We start from the raw sequence: 7,514 nt of genomic DNA, 5'->3' as shown, positions 1-7,514 counted from the left end.
GAATGATAAATGCGTTTGTGGGGCTCATATCCTTGGCGAATGCCTGGTGTTGTGAATTAATTGGACGGTATGATGTAAGCAGTGTAGTCTTCACACGTCGGAATGACTGCGTTCAGTTTATTAGTTAGGAATTTGTGTGTATGGGTTTTGTGTTTTTTGTTAGGTGAATGTCTGGTATGGGTTACTTTTACCCAGGTCATCAGTCAAGAGCTCTTTGGAAGCTCAATTGGAAGTAGTTTTAGTTACGAAGTGTGACCGCAGTCTTAAGTCTGGTGCCACGAGCACAGGAGCCTAGAGAGGAGAAACCCGTGCTGACCTGTTCGTGTGGAGTACTCGCCAGGGATTGTTTTGGTGATTGTGGTTTAGCACCCAAATGGGGGAATAGCTTTTTGCCTCGATGTGGATTTGCATTGCAACCGCGTGCCAAACCCGGTGAGGCAAAGCACGTCAGAGATTTAGTTAGGATTCGAACCCCATTAAGGTGACGGGTGTCTTCATTCCACACCACCTATAGGTTCCGTCAAAACAGGTTTAGCAGGAATCCACATTAATAGGAAGTTGTTGTAGAAACGGCACTTGTACTATCTTCAGATAGGCACATTAAGATTACTCAATCAGCATTAGACAACTAAAAATGTTTTATTTTGGTGTGCTACAACTATTTTTGTGACATTGGAAAAGTATTGAGAGACATTTAGTTTTAAATGGAAGTTCGCAATTTTATTTGCACTGTCAAGTGGCGTCTCGGCAGTGATGTGACAATTTTTTCGTTGCCCACGCACAGTGGCGAGCATAATTGATTGCTTGATAATTTTTACTTTTAATATTTTCAATATTTTTTAAGTTAAAATGTAGGTGTATACCACGAGCATCTGGGGATCTCCTTCAGTTTTCTGCTCTTCAACTACTGTAGTGTCTTTCAGGCTCAACTGATGGCAATAATGAAAGCCGCGGCACTGGTGCAGTGTGATGCGAAATCTGAAAATGACATCTACATTTTCACTGACAGGCAGGCGGCTATAAAATCCCTCACAAAGCGACAACCTCCAAGCGACAACCTCCCATTTCGCTTAGATATAATATGGGTTCTTGGCCATCGCGATATTGAGGGTAACTGTAGAGCCGATGGACTAGTGAGACTCGGCACCAAATTGACCGATGAATACATAGAAAATGACATAGGCATACCCTTACAAACTTGTAAGCTACTCATCCTTGAAGAAATCGTAAGGAAAGTGAACGAAATATGGCGTAATGAAGCCACCTGCAGAATCGCCCAACAACTGTGGCCGACTCTCAATGCTAAACGCACAGAATCTCTGCTGGGCCCAAAAATAAGCATAGTCTTAGCACACTGATTTCAGTCATAACGGGGCACTGCTTAAGAGGTAGGCACGCCCAAAGGATGGGTGTGCAAGCACATGACTTCTGTAGAAGTTGTTTTGATGAGGAAGGGGAAGAGACAATCTTGCACCTTCTGTCTCATTGACCTGCTCTATCCAGATAGAGATTTACCATTCTAGGCAAACAATTTTTTAACGAATTGGAAGATCTCAGTTCTGCAGAAATCAGAGATATTCTAAAATTTCTGAAAAGCACACACTTGTTTTAGGAGAGATAGGGACAAGTTCCCCACACGGCATCACAATTGGCTATGAGCCTGAGTATGTTCCACAGGACAACCGCTTCAACCTAACCTAAACTAAGTTAAAATAGTTTAATTTTTTTATTCATTCTTTAACCGAATCGAACTTTCAAACTTTACACAAAATTTGGAAAAATTCAATAAATTTAGATCTAAATTGTGAATTGCTTAATCTGAATTTTTAGAAAAATTCTGAGGATGGAGTTTTATTGATGGTTGTTTTTATTTCGAATAAGACACCTTTTTATCTTGACTCCTACGTTAACCAGCAAAACGGCGTGTGACACATGTAGAACACCTGTTCCATGGGACTAATCGTATGGACTAATTAAAATTTTATATACTTATACAGTTTTTAAGTACACCCACTCTACTTACTCTACTTTAAGCTGCTTGTGGATTATTCGTATTGACTTGAAATTTTGTGGGTTTAAGGACTGGACTGTGTGTAGTACACACGTAGCGGCAGTTGTTGTACGTTGTTGTTTTGATTTTATTAGATCTTCATAGAGCGTAAAAAATACAATTCAAACCTACATACATACACACATACATATGCACAAATGGCTTTGTTCTCATTTATAGAACCATTTTTATGATCTTCGATTTGTATTTGCCTTTTCAATGTCATTTTTACGAGTTTCTATTGCAATGCCATGATGTAGTTCGTTCCAACGCTGTATTTGTGTGGGCTGGTTGGGCATTTGATTCTATTCAAAATATTTTATATATACAGGGTCTCTCAAGCTCGAGTTTTATGTTTAAATTCAAGTTAAACACATTTTTTCAATGGAATTTCATTATCTATTTATTGGCACATACCTTTGTAGGTATGTCGTCGTAGTAAAGGGTCTACAATTTGTGAATGAAAAACGGTATTTTGCAAATGTTAAATCGGATATGTTCGATTTTGGAAATTTCATATAGATTTTTATTCTTCTTATCCCCTTTGAAGATAGTAAAAAATCGTTACTTGTACGATTTTAACCCTTTGGGGACGGAGCCGCTCGTTGGGTGAGCATCGCTGAAGACGAGAGGTATTGGAGTGCGCAGTAAAGAAAAAAAATACGTTGAACGTTATAAAAACTAAGTCTTTATTTAACACAAGAAAATTGTTTCATAAAATCAAAAAATAATTATAAACAAACTGCTATCAGTGCTAATGTTGAAATGCCTGAGTGGATTCTTTATTGCACGGATTTCGCCTCCACTTGTCGAAGTAATGCCGTCATCTCCCATCTTATCAGAAAGTAATATAGTATTCGTCAGAACTGTCACTATCTAACGTATCATCTCTAGATCGCTTAGCCATCGTGCATGAGATAAAATATAAAATATATAAAAAGCCTGCTGGTTCCTCTGGCAGTGACACTGAGAGACTGAATCGAAGAACTGAAATTCGTTCTGACTCTACCGTCGTCTCACATCGTAAGTTCACATTATATGGAAGATAAGACTTCATCGGTAATGGCCCTTAATGTCTTTGAATGAAAACGGGACTCTTTAACTATACCTATGCGTATCTTATCGCTCAGAACTACAGACGTCGCGAGCCTTGCAGCCACGAACAAATTTGGGCGGTATATACCGGCACTCGTCTCCAAAGGGTTAATGACCAAATTTCGGGAGCATATCTTGAATTTATTTTTCCCGAAAATTTCATTTGTGGTACATAAAGTGATTGTTTCGTTGACTGTGTGGCATGTTGTCGCACCATCATCTGAAAATAAACTTTTTTAACATATCCCAATATCGCAATCCGTTGTCTGGTAAACTTATCACCGGCTGCGTTTTCGAAGCAAAATGCCCTAACGGCACCACCAGACCATAAGGAGTATAAAGCGGCCGGGTGAAACATGCGATAATTGTTGTTGCTGTAGCAGCATAAACATTACCCAAGGATGATTGATTGACCAGGTTTGCTCTTTATTTATGCTGAACAAGAAAATTGTAAGGGGAACTTCGGCTGCCACGTCACTTGGGAGATTCTGCACCATCATTTCTCATGCATTCACACACTCGTCCAATCAGCCGTTGTTCAGCTAGCAACGAAGTGACATTGTGTTGATTTTTTCCGTATATTACCAAAACAATCTCAGTTTTGTTTTTGTAAACAGATCCCAAGTAACGTCAGCCCATCGGCTGATTCTGCCGAATACGCCCAGAGCCGAATAACGGTCTGCTAAAGAGCTCACATTTAATATCTTTTCGGCATGAACATTACCCATATGGAGAATGCTGCTGGAGCGACAGTTCTTGGCTGGATATAAATCTGAGACGTTCCAGTAACGTAGAACGAACCGACTGTCGTGGGAACGAAACATGCAATGAAGTTTTTATGATGTTTACCGAGCTAGTTAACTAAATTTGTTTTTTATTTTATTTATTTATTTTATTGTGTTTTTGAAGTGAAACTTCTTAGGCGTCGATGGACGAGTGAGAATGGAGAGTAAAATTTCAAGGCCACGCAACGGTTTGGGCATTTTCGTTCCGTGAGAGAGAAAAAAGATATAACGTAGAGGAAAAGGAGGGAGAGAGCTATACCTTATATATAGTACATCTTAGATACACTTTAGGCTATTTTTCCTGAGTTTTTCCTTGTGGTTGCTAATTTCTAGTGAGAAATAACACTGCCTACTTTTTGGGGCTTGTTGGTTGGTGCAAACTTGTGGGAAATATATGTTTGGTGCTTACTTTTTGGGGTTATATTTCCGTGGTGCCTACTGTTTGGGGCCCTTTTTTGGTCCCAATTTTTTGGCGTTTTTTTGGGGTGACTACTTTTGGCGCTTATTTCCGTTTCCTGGCTAGTGCTTGTGCGTACTATAAAGTTCAATCCATTCCGGAGTCGGATTTATTGGTATAGCCTTGCGGTAATTTGTACCGTTGCTGCGGTCCTGGAATCGCTGCGTTTGTGCGGGTGATAAACGCTCGGAGTAGTGCGCGTTGTTGCCATGGCTTGTGTCCGGCGTTTACCTACACCAGTCGACCCTTCTCCGTTTTTTGTAAATTTTGTCTATTTATATTCTCTGCAAATGTTGTGAATTAATTTAGATATGTATTCTTTTTTTCTCTCTCTCATTCTCTCTCGGATCTCTCCCTCTTTCTTTGTCTGCCTTGAAAGTTTCACTTCTGTTATGTGTACCACGCTACACACACTTTTTTTGTTTTTTATTTTATTTGATTTTTTTTTTTATCGGAACCTGAACAATCGAAAATATCAACAATTTTCCGAAATTAAATTTTCGCAGTTCCATCATTTCTGTATGGTTTTTTCATTATTTTCATGCGACTTTCGTGCAAAATCGAGCTCGTTTTAGTGAAATTAGATATTCCACTTAACTTCAGTCAAAATGAGTCGCCTCCAGCTATCAAAATAAAGCACTGCTTAAAACGCAGCTCGAGCTTTAAAGACCCTGCCTAAGCACTTTTGCTTTGCTGTCCCTTACCTCGGTGCGCCCACAGCTTTTATTATTTGTTGTCTATTCTTATTTTTAATTACATTTCATTTCAAATCACTGCTATCGCCTCGCTTGAGCTTGGCGCCTTTGCTCGTACATTTATGTAAATACATATTTTAGTGCACTTCGCCCTATTTTTGCTTTTATTTTGTGTTCTCCAACCGCTCCGATTGTTTTAAATTCTATTGGACAATTTCATAAATGTCTTTTTTATTGGTAGAGGTACCTACTTTAATCACACTTAATTACATCAGCAGCACTAAAAAATAGAATTAATGAATAGAATTTATTTGTAATTTGAAATGTCGGCGGTATTCAGTGATTTCACAAGAGCGAGAAAAATGTATACGTGGAATTACTTCATAAGCATGCATATGTGCGTATGTATGTATGTGTGTTTGTTAGTGTGTCAACTATTTACTATTCACACGAGAAATTTATTGTTGAGAAAAACTATATGGGCACTTAAGGTACCGGCTCTATTGAGGAGTGGCCTTAGACATGTATGAAAACAGAAATTATTCATCACATTTCATTACAGCTTTTAACTGCTTTGGAAAATTGAGTAATTAAATGAAGGTACTGCGCTTTGCGATAGATGTCAGCTTTGTCTTAGACGGTGTGTTTCTATGAACTTCATGAGTATGCATATATATGTGTGTATGTGTGTCTCATTCATTAATTATTATTTCATGTATTGTAATGCTTATTAGTCAGCGGCTTAACGGCGTTTTTAATAATTTATATATATTTTTTATTTTTTATATATTTCTACTATATTAACATTAGGGTGTATTTTATTTTGAATTGGAAATATCAGCTACAAAACACTGGGCTACAATTTTGGGGTTTTATTTCTGTTTTATTTGGTTTCATTCGTCCTCTACTTTCAATTTACGTCTATAAACATAGCCGAAATCTAAAAACAATTAAAGTGACCATAAAAATAAATTTTTTTGAATTTGATTTTTTTTAAGTATTCGGTTTTTATCCTATCTCTGTGCTCTACTGTGAAAGTAATTGAGTATATAAAAATGACTCAACTCTAAAAAAATTAAGGTGACCATAATTTTTTTTTTTTAATTTTATTTTTGTTTGGAAATTATTCCGTCTTTTTCCTGGCTTTGTGCTCTACTATTAAAATTCTAAAAAAATAATGTGACCATAAATATTTTTTTTATCTTATTTTTTTTTGGAAATTATTCTGTCGTCTGGCTTTGTGCTCTACCTTCAACTTGCGTATATAAAAAAAGGCCGAAATTAAAAAGTAACCATAAAAACTAAATTTTTTTAGTTAAATCTTTTTTTGCAAATTTTCCATCTTTATTTTGTCTTTATGTTCGACTTTCAATTTGCGTATACAAGAAAAAGCCTAAAATGGAGAAAATCAATAAAATATTCCTTTTTTTCCTCTACTTTTTTTAAAATATTCCGTCTTTATTCTGCTTTTTGTCTTCTACTATTTAACGTATATCAAAATACCTCAATTCTAAAAAAATTAAGTGATAATATTTTTTTTTGTATTAAGTGATAGTAATTTTATTTTTTTTAATTTCAATTCTTTTAAAAATATTCCGTTTTCGTCTTGAGTTTGTGCTCTACTTTCCATTTATGTATATTAAAATATCCCGAAATTAAAAAAATTAAAGTGACCAGAAAAATTAACTTCTTTTTCGAAAGTATATTGCCTTGTTCGTGGCTTTGTTTTCTACTTTCTACTAGAAAATATTAAAGTTACCCTAAAATATACTTTTTTAATTCAAATTTTTTTGAAAATATGCCGTTTCCACCTTGTATTTTCAATAACGTACATATATAAAAATTGCCTAAATCTTCAAAAATTGGGGTGACCATAAAAATCTATTTTTTTTAATTCAATTTTTTTCCAAAAAATGCGTCTTTATTCGATCGTCGTGCTCTACTTTCAGTTTACTTACAAAAAATGGGCTAAACAAATTAAGGTGGCCATAATTATTTTTTTTTAATTTGAATGTTTTCGAAAATATTGTTTTTTTTATTTTTTCTTTATACTGTCTTGTTTTCTACTTTCAATAAGGCACATAAAAATAGCCTGAAATTATAAAAATCAGTGTAACCATAAAAACTACATCATTTTTTTTTCGAAAATATTCCATCTTTGTCCATAAAAAAAGGTTAATTTTATCAAGGTGACCATAAAAATAATTTTTGAGTTCGAATTTTTTTCCAAAATATTCGACTGTAAACCTTACTTTTTTGAAAATATTTCTTCTTTATGCTCTACTTCCAATTTCGTATATAAAAATGGCTTTGAAGTGACCATAAAAATCATTTATAGTTTAATTCGGATTTGTTTGGAAATATTCCTTCTTCTAATATTCTTGTTTTCCACCTTAAATTTAAGTACTAAAAATAGCCTGCTTTAAAAAAAT

The 7,514-nt window shown here is 35.4% G+C and overlaps 1 protein-coding gene across 3 annotated transcripts in view; it reads left to right on the top strand.

Annotated features, from left to right (window-relative positions):
* The window catches only part of LOC128855476 (uncharacterized), a 93,067-nt gene that overhangs the window by 81,981 nt on the left and 3,572 nt on the right, over positions 1-7,514 (top strand). The window lies entirely within an intron of this gene.

This window comes from Anastrepha ludens, chromosome 2 (assembly GCF_028408465.1).
Source record: "Anastrepha ludens isolate Willacy chromosome 2, idAnaLude1.1, whole genome shotgun sequence".
NCBI classification, from domain to species: Eukaryota; Metazoa; Arthropoda; class Insecta; order Diptera; family Tephritidae; genus Anastrepha; species Anastrepha ludens.
Note: the sequence above shows the minus strand (reverse complement) of the source record. Positions and strands in the feature narration are given on the sequence as shown.